The sequence below is a fragment of the Lygodium microphyllum genome, chromosome 17, assembly GCF_053477565.2.
Source record: "Lygodium microphyllum isolate KBCC chromosome 17, Lygodium_microphyllum_v1.1.10, whole genome shotgun sequence".
Taxonomy (NCBI): domain Eukaryota; kingdom Viridiplantae; phylum Streptophyta; class Polypodiopsida; order Schizaeales; family Lygodiaceae; genus Lygodium; species Lygodium microphyllum.
The window spans coordinates 140,308,232-140,318,549 of record NC_141151.1 but is presented as its reverse complement, the minus strand read 5'-3'; positions in this window follow the sequence as shown (position 1 = coordinate 140,318,549).

Here is a 10,318-nt window from a genome sequence, read left to right as displayed (position 1 = left end):
CATTTCCACTTTACACTTTTTCTTCTCTCTTGCATTACTTTATGCTTGTTGCATCATCCCCATCATCATTGCTTTGGTCCTTTTTGGTTGTGTTGGCTCTCACATGATGTGTTTCTTTCTTCACTAAAAGCAACCATGATCTAGCTCTCTAGTAGCTTGCTTTCCAAGTCATAATGTGGGCTATATCTAAGGTGTCCATGCCACATCATCACTCTAGCAAATGAACTTATGGGTGTGTTCACCAAGCCACTCACGTGTCCACATGCTCTTTTAGCAAGGTGTATCCCAAAACTATCACCCCAAGTCATCAATCTAGTACATTGTTGGTCAAAAAAAGGTTACATCAAGCACCCAAGCTCCATTTAGTCTTAATTGACCACATAGGCACGATAAATTTGGCCTTCCATGTTATGATAATATAGATGCTTATGTCATCAATATATTAGAGCTCTAACCTTTGTGCCCAACAATACTTCTTGCACCTAGCCAAAAAACTTGAAACTCCTTCTATAGTATCTGTGGATCAAGAAAAACCTTATTGGTAATGGTAGAAAATCTTCAAGGTGCATCTGTGCACCTAAGCTAATAGAGTATGTTTTGATTGCCCCTTTGACAAGTTTTTCTCTAAGTTTGTGCACTCCAAACTCATGTCTACCTCTATATGGAGAACCACATGGCCCCCATACGATAGTTGAACATTGAGCTCAATTACAACATTTCTAGCTTGTTCTTTAGGTTTAACAAAAATTCATGGGACTGGAAGATAGGGGAGTTATTGTTATGATATAAGGGAATACTTGGGAGCCATAAGTCTTTGTTGATGGTCCTATTTCTCTTATTGTCTATTGCTTCTCCATGAGAGAGGTTGTAAAGGCATTAAAACAACATCAATAGTATTATGACAAGCTAGCTCGAAGACCAAAAAATCATATCAATAGGGTAATGAAAAACAAGCTTAATGTGAAATCCAGTTGCTAAAGTAATCCGAATTCATCCTTTCAAAGATACAAAAACATTCCCTCCATCACTTATTTTTGCTAGTTCATATGGCACCATTCCATCCTTAATTTGATTTCTTCTTTGGGAAAATTCCTCACACTATCCTATGGGTGGATACAATAGCACAATAAATCCCTATTATTACATTCAAAAAGTGAACTTGCACAAATATTCTCTTATCTTGTACTCTTATCTCTCTTAATCCCTTGCTTTGATGTGATTTTTCAATTTTTAATAAACTAATGTTAAAGTATTGTGAGTATCATTGTTATCACTAGCAACTGCAGAGACCCTACGGACTGCTTATCAAGTCAATCATTCCAAAAGAGTGGCTATGGCTTGTGACGAATCACATGGTGGGGGAACTTGCTTGAGCTGTTGTACCAAATAGATGCCATACACTTAAGAGAAAGCTCACTCAATGGCACAATAAGAGAGATGGAGGCCAAAACGTTTTCTTGCTAGTTTTTTCTCCTTTTTCCACATGTAATACAATGTACACAAAATATAGATAAGATAAAACATAAAGAAAAGTGGCCTATTAAGTCAAATAGTGCATATCTAACTCTACTAATAGACTTGCATTATAACTATGCCAATTGTAGGTAAGCGTAATAAACTGTGTATAATAAGTGATAAGTCAGTAGCCATGTGAGGATCATAATGACCAATGATGTACTAAGTGTAGATGTGCGGACCCATCTAGCCAAGCGGTCCATCATCAATGTCCGCACTTATTGAGCTTGCCATATTAACAGTCCCCTTTAAGCTCAATTGTATCTCTATAACTCCAAGTAATCTTTGAAAATTTTGAAGCTTCTCTACATCCAATGCCTTTGTGAAAATTTTAGCTATCTAATCCTGTGTATTGACATATACCAAGCCAATCTCTCCTGCAAGTATCTTCTCCCCCACAAAGTGGCAGTGCATCTCAATGTGTTTTGTCCTAGCATGGAACATTGGGTTCCTAGCTAGCTGTTGGGACCAAAAATGGACCCAACACTAGCTCCAAGACTCTAGCTGGGCCTATATGCTCAACCAAAACACCCCATGGCCTCGCGGTGAGGAGCGTCTAGAGGCTACACACATTGATCCAACTTATATATGCGTTTGTAATATTCTTCATAGTCCAACAAATCCCTTTCCAACTCCTCATAGGGAGTATACAAACAGATCAATGTATAGCACCTCATATCAATGTATAGCACCTCCTATCAATGTATAGCACCTCATAGCATGTACACAGGGAGCAACCCTCGACTGACTACCGCAACCCCACTATGGCTCTCTTATACCTCGGAGATTGGCCTCAAGATGCATCGTTCACACATATAACACGTTCGATATATAATCTTCTCTTTATAAAAATTATTCCAAGAGATGAAATATAGTCCTTACTGAATCAATCCCCAAAGAGATGAATGTACTAAACCTGCAGCCTAGGACTTCTCATGCTCTCTCAACATGGGTCAACATTTAGGAAACCAAGTGTTATGCAATCCAGGAGAGCAAATACTTGTTTGATACCATGTATATAGAATGTGATGCAAATGTGAATGCCCACAAGTGCACAAATAATTTATTTCATCAAATTATCAAAGTGGATGTACACAACCAATTATTTTCATGATTTTCATATTATTAATGTATTTATTTTATTACGTAGTAGGGGACAACACCGAGCATACTCATGCTATCGAACCCTTTAACACTTGAACCAAATGAACTCTATATTCAAAATGCAACGCATAAATCGGATTTAGAACCACGATATCAACACTCATATATCCCCCTCTCTCCCTACCGTTTAATGTTATGCTTGTGGTGATAGGTATAGAGAATGTTTTCATGTCATTTTCTTATCCAAAAAGCAATAAATCACATATTGTAACATGGAAATGAAGCTAAGATGAGGCTAAAACTTATGCCTTAGGCCCCACCATACATCCACAAACATATTTGAATTTTTTGTGTATAAATTTATTTTTTATTTTTCTCTATTTATTTATGAGTAATTACTCTAATTTTATGATTTTCTACTTCAATCTGATTAGATTACTGAGATTCATCACTATTTTTTATTTCATCCCATAAGATTATGATTTTCCCATCCTGAAACAAAAAAATCCTTATTTTTTTACTTAAATACCGCATTTCGGGATTTAAATTATTAATAACGACCACATTTAACTACGAGTTCTACATATTATTACTCGGATCCCTCAAAGACATGTCAAAAAAGGTTCATAAAAATTTTCATCCCATATGCATTTCATTTGGACCATAAAACGTAAAAGATAAGCCATTTTTTTCATATAATGGACATATCACTAAATTGCATTACGGGTCACGAAAATTGAATGTATGGATAGCCATCAAACCCGCCATCAATCTCCAGACAATGTTGGGCATCAATTCTCAGTGTCCTCTTAAACTTGCATCAATCTGATGCATGCCGGACAAGCATTCTTCATCTTGTTCTTCTCTTTCTATTTCCCGCATGAATAGTCTCTTGGAGGAGAGAGAAAGACTAATTTCTACATTTCCTCTTCATGCCACCATTTCTTGCATGAAGATATGCGATTGAGAGTGAAAAATTGGAGAATTTGACTTGTGTCTTTAGATTGATAGGTTGTTTTCAGGCCCCCAATCTTGCTTTTCCATCAAATTGTTGACGTAATGTAGACGCCCCCTTTTTTTTCTTCACACCAAAAAAGGCCCCTCCCCGCCCCCCATGATTCATCAATTTTTTATTGAGGGGTTGGCCAAGGATCGTACCCTTTCAAATCTTATACTATTTGACCCCCCCAAGTGTCCCGCCTCCAATTCTTGCCGCATCTGGTATCCAATTCTAATTTCGAAAATTTTTCCATATCCGTCTTGAAGTTTTGAACTGCAGGAACTTGTCCTAGTTCAATTCGGTACTTGCAAAAATTATGCAAAAACCACAACCACTACAAGATACGTCTTTTGAAGTAATTTGAATTCTCGTCTTCTAAGGCCACTTAAAATTTTTGGATCCGTATCTTTTTCTTTCGTCGATATTTAAATTCCACCTTAAGTTTGCGTCATTTGGTACTTGTTTGACATTTCCTCGGTGTTTAAATTCTGCTCTCACTAGCTGTATGCTACTCATATTGTCACAGTGAATAACAACTAGACCATCTCCTTGCACATCCAAATCACCTAATAACTTTTGCAGCCATACCACCTCACATGCTACCATAACATCACCTTTATACTTAGCTTTTGTACTCGATAAAGCAACTGTAGGTTGCTTTTTGTTGCCCCATGTAACTGCTACACTACCAAGGGAAAACATGAATCCATTGGTAGATCTTTTGCTTGACATGCTACTAGCCCAATCTGCATGTGTGTATCCAAATACCTATGCATCCTTACCTGCCTCGTGAAAAAGTCCATAATGTAAAGTGGACTTCACATACCTCAATATGTGTCTAACTACATCCAAATGAGGCTTTCTAGGTATCTGCATATACTGATTGATAAGGCCAATAAATAGCTCAAGTTTGGCCTTGTGATTGTCATGTAAATTAGACTCCCTATTATCCTCCTGAACATAGTAGGGTCTTCTATCTCATCTCCAACATCAGCACTCAACTTCATATCTTGCTCCAATGGTACTAAAAGAGGCTTACATTTTGTCATACCATACTTGGATAATATATCCAAGCCATACTACCTTTGGAAAAGTCATATACCATCATCACATTTGATCACCTTAATACCAAGAAAGTAACTTAGCTCACTCAAATTCTTCATCTCAAACTTCTTCTTCAAAAAGTTCTTAACTTCAACAATTTCCTTGTCAGTTTTACTTGTAATAATCAAGTCATCCACATAGATGACTATAATGACCAAATTTGCACCTTCCTTTCTCAAATAAAGTGAGTGATTAACATAAGAAATAGAAAAGCCAATATCGACAAGATACTCTCCAATCTTGTTAGACCATTCTCTAGGTGATTGCTTCAGCCCATAGAGTACCTTCTTTAACCTCCACACCTATTTGGGATGCTTTGAATCCTCATAACCTGCTGGCTACTCCATATACACCTCTTCTTGCAATTCACCATGCAAGAAGGCATTCTTAATATCTATTTGTTGTAAACTCCAACCTTTGGTTGTTGCCAAAGCAATCACATATCTAATAGTTGCCATCCTAGCCACTCGACTGAATGTCTCTTCATAATCTATGCCATATATTTGAGCATAGCCTTTTGTAACCATGCTAGCCTTATACTTGATAACTGAACCATCTGCATTATGCTTGATTTTGTAAATCCACTTACAACCAATAGCTTTCTTGCCATTAGGCGAGGGTACCAAATCCCAAGTCTTATTGGCTTCTAATGCACCCATCTCCTCATCCATTGTTGCTACATCCCAATGAGCATGACCAACAACATCCTCAAGACAAGTGGGCTCAACATCCTCAACTACCTTCACCCTATAAGCATATTGGTGAGCTACATAACCTTCAAAATCAAATATTTTAATAGGGTATTTGACCTTGCTAGACCTATGTACCACTGGATCACTCCACTGGAGCCTTTACATTACTATGTGCTCTCTGTACACTTTGTGTGCTGACTAATAGAATACTAAGCTCATTATCCAAACTCTCTAAACTACTAGAATCTCCATCAAATCTCAAATGACTAGTAGATGTATCATAACCATCCAACACTTTCTTCTTTCTTTTGTCTTTGCTTGCAACACTTATAGATCCACTTGAAGATGTGGGGCTACTTAGCCCCTGACCAAGGGCTAATTGTAAGTGTAGTACTAGATGATGTTTTTGGTCTACTAAGACTCCGTGATTCTTGCTTTTCTTTTTGCACATAGCTATCATGATCATTATCATCATCTAATACATCACCAATAGATGCATACCAACTACTCATCTCATAAAAAATAATGACCCTGCTCACTCTAAACTCACATGTGATAGGGTTATAATAATGATACCTTTTCTGCTCTCTAAAGAATATCCAATAAAAATACATTTTTCAGCCCTTGGATCAAGCTTATTTTGTAGCTTATTTGGCACGTGAATATATGCAGTACAACTAAACACTTTCAAAGTGTGACACATTAGGCTTCTTACTTGTAAAGCATTCTTCGAGGGTTATCCCATGAACTAAAGTTGTGGGAGTTTTGTTCATAATATAAACAGTAGTATGAATAGCTTCGGACCAAAAATATTTCTGCATATTCTTTTCAGCCATTAATGCCCATGCAACTTCTATAATATGCCCATTTTTTCTTTCTACAACCCCATTTTGTTGTGGGCTATACCTACAAGTAAACTATCTCTTTATCCCATGAGACCTCAAGAAGCCAATAAACTCATTAGAGAGGTACTTGTCCTCTCCATTTGATCTCAAGCACTTAACTTTCAAGCTTGTTTCTATTTCAATAATGACCTTGAAAGATTTAAAGTGCTCAAATACATCACTCTTTTCCTTCATGAAATATACCCATAGCTTCCTTGAATAATCATCAATAAACGTGACAAAGTATTTGTTATCACCAAGATATACATTTTGTGTAGACCCTCAAACATCTGTATGCACAACATCAATCATAATTCTGCTCACATCTCTATCATGCAAAAATGGTTATCTTGCCCGGTTACCAAACTGGCATGCTTCACACACTTTACAAGATGACAAATTTCTTGTAGGAAAAAGGTGTTTGGAATTACATTTGAAGGAGACATTGTAATAGCAACTAAAGCTCTTGCATGAAATGCTACTATAGAACAGTTAAAGACTAAGAAAGATTGGGAGCAGGCACAAGGTAAAGTCATGTGTTGGCTATCTGTTTGTGACATAGATAGCATCATGGGATGTTTGCAAGAATCTGAAACCCTTGCTATTGCATGGAAAAATTTGGCAAGGTTGTTCGAGGTAAATACATATTGAAATATCAGAGTGAGAGCAAGAGAAAGTGTGCACAAGAGGGAGAGAGAGCTCAAGTACAAGAAGAAGATCTTGCTTAATGAGTTGTTCACAAGGACAACTAGTACACTCTCCTCTATCTTGAGAGTGACCTCTAGGCTATTTCAATAGCCTCTGGATGGCTAGGGTTAGGGTTCCCCTTGCCCTCCAGTTCATTCACTCCCAACTACACTTATCCATCCTTGCATACATAGGGTTCACATGCCTATCTCTCAACACTCCCCCTCAATGCCAGAGTGGCATTGGACAACAAGACATGTTAATGACTCCCAAATAAAATGGAATGCCTTTATAAATCAAGCTACAAGAGTTCTTATAAGTAGAGGATTTATAGATTTAGAAAAGTCAATCATTAGGTGTTTTGAAGACAAAGTTTGCCTCCAATTATTTTGGTACTTTAGGATTGGTAGGACATCTACTAGTAATATGCCATGTCTCCTTACATTTGTTGCACTTCATTTTGTTAGGATATTTTTTCCAACAATTACTGACAAGATATCCCTTCTTATTGCAAAAGGAGAATTTGGTGGAGATAGTATGAACCAAGAGTTGCTCACAAGCTATTGAAATAGATCCCTGACTGGTGTTGCCTTCTTTCTGATTTCTTTTCTCCTAATCTAAACAAGATTGGATGGTGCTTTCCAAGGTTGGATTTGGGATATTTGTAAGAGTAGTTACAAGGGTTGGGAATACTCTCTTTACATCTTTCAAGAGAATTGCAATGGCATCTTCATCATGAATTGGAGCTTGAACTGAGGAAAGTTGTGCCATGAACCCCTTCATGTGAGAAATGAACTTACCTAGGTCTTCTCCTTGCTTATACTCTAGGCTAAAAATTTCAATCTTAAGGAAAACTTTAGAGTTCTTTTCTTTAGCCCCGTAAAGCTTTTAAAGCTCATCCCATTTCTCCTTAGCAGTGGCCAATGTGATGAATTAAGGATTCATCTAGATAAAGGATGATTATGGCTTGGGATCTTTCATCATCTTCTACATCAAGTGGGTTTGATGGATCAATAACCTTGGTCCCTTTGATGAAGGGCCAATAGCCCCATTCCATCATTTTATACTTCACTAATACCTGCCATGGATGAAATTCTTTTTCATCAAACTTACGGATTTGAGGTTTACAGGCAATATTGAGGGAATTTCTCTAAGCCCTCTTAGGTGTAGATGGCCCTCTTGGGGGGCTATGAAATCCCCATAATAGCCACCTCCAATCTTCCCTATGCTACCGTGGTCTAGCTCAAAGCATATCACTGTCTAAAATTGTGCCAAAACTATGTCTGTAGCAATGTCATGCTCCTACGACCACAGTGTCGGTTTTATATACCATGCTGCTATGCCTTGAGCTAGGGAAGAGATCTTTAGAAGAGGTCTTGAGTTAAAATTCTCTCTTTTTGTCTCCCCATGTCCTCCAACATCGGTGGGTATGGTAGACAGCTATGGAGGTGAAGGATATGATGAGAAACTGGTATGATGTTGTGCATTTAGTGGAAAATGGAGTTGAAGGAAGCTTGCTCGATCAGAGGTGGCTCTAATACCATGTCAAAAGATTAGAGTGAGAGCAATAGAAAGTGTGCACAAGAGGGAGAGAGAGCTCAACTACAAGAATAAGATCTTATTGCTTAATGAGTTGTTTAGAAGTGCAAATGGTACACTCTCCTCTACCTTAGAGTGACCTCTAGGCTATTTAAATAGCCTTTGGATGGCTAGGGTTAGGGTTTCTCCCTACCCTCTAGTTCATTCACACCCAGCTACCCTTATCCATCCTTTCATACATAGGGTTCACATGCCTATCTCTCAACAATACAAAAGCCATTAAGTTGTAACTTAAGTCAGAGGAGCTAAACCAAGTGAAAAGAGAGAATATATCCATTAATGCTTATGCCTTCAAGATCAAGAGTCTTGTGGAAGCTCTTGGATCTATCACTGTGGTAGATGATGATGTTGTTGTGCATGTATATTTATATGGACTTGGAGATGAATACAAGTGCTTCAGGTCATCTATGAATATGAGGGATGATATGCCTAATTTTGCAGACTTGATTTCTATGTTGATCCTTGAGGAGAAGAACCTTGGATTGGATTCCTCTTCTTCTCGAAGCAAGTATAAGTTTGAATAGGTGTTTTACTCTACTATCAAAGGTAGAGATCATAATGGAAAAGGCCAAGGTGGTGGTCGTGGTCAGGGTTATAATGCAAAGTGGAATAGAGGAGGATAGTCCAGACGAAGGGGGAGTCAAAGAGGACAAGTAGCAAATTCTAATACGATGCAAAATTTTGTGGTAACACAGAATGTTGGAATTGTGGTAAAAAATGCCATATTCCTAATATTGCTTTAAAAAGAAGGCTGAAATTATAAATGAAAAAAAGTAGTAAGGTAACTATTCATCCAATAGTAGAAACAATGATGATAGAAGTGAACAGTTATTTGTTGTGCAACACTTTATGAATACTATGATTGCTAATGGTTCATTAAAGAATAATGTATTGTATGTAGATTCAGGTGCCTCTAACCAAATGACTTCTCATGGAGAGTGATTTAGAGAGATGTGCAATCCAGAGTCTCTAAGGCTATGTAGAGACAAGGGATGATATAGCACACTACATTACTCATGTTGGAAATATTCCTTTCCTTTGAATATGCAGGATGGAAAAACTAAGTGTTTAGCTTATGTGATGCATGTACCAAATATTACCAAAAAATTAGTTTTTTGTTGGTCAGATAGTAGAATAGGAATTGCAAGTTTGGTTCACATCTAATGGTTGTTATGTAGAATGTCTAAAAAATGCTTACATGTTGATTGCAAAAGGAAAACTTACTAGCAGATTGTTTACTCGATGTAAATGTGCCTAAAATGGATGTTGCCATGTTTATATAAGGTTTAGGTGTTGTGGATGAAATTGAAATTTGGCATAAGAGAATTGGTCATGTGAATGTGCAGCACAGCTGAAAGAAATGCCATTCAAAATTGGCACAATAATATTCATAGGTCCCCATCCCACACACTGATCCTTCGAATGTGTCCAAAACAGCAGAAGTGTTTGGTGTGTTCCCTTCCAATGTTGTGGTCTTAGCATTAGGCAGCTTGGTTCTACTTCCATCGGGGTTAGCATCTGAGGCTTTACACTACCTTTGGCACATGGGTGATTTTTTGGATTCATCTTACAATCTTTATCAAGGTTATCATTCGGTAATTGAATTTTTTGCTTGTTAGGATAAACTCCTGGCTACTTCTCTTTGTGAATTCCAAGGTGAGTACCCGAATTCTTCACTCCACTAGGTTGTGGATGCTCTCTCACAATTTTCTTTTTTTTCTCCTATGCTAGGT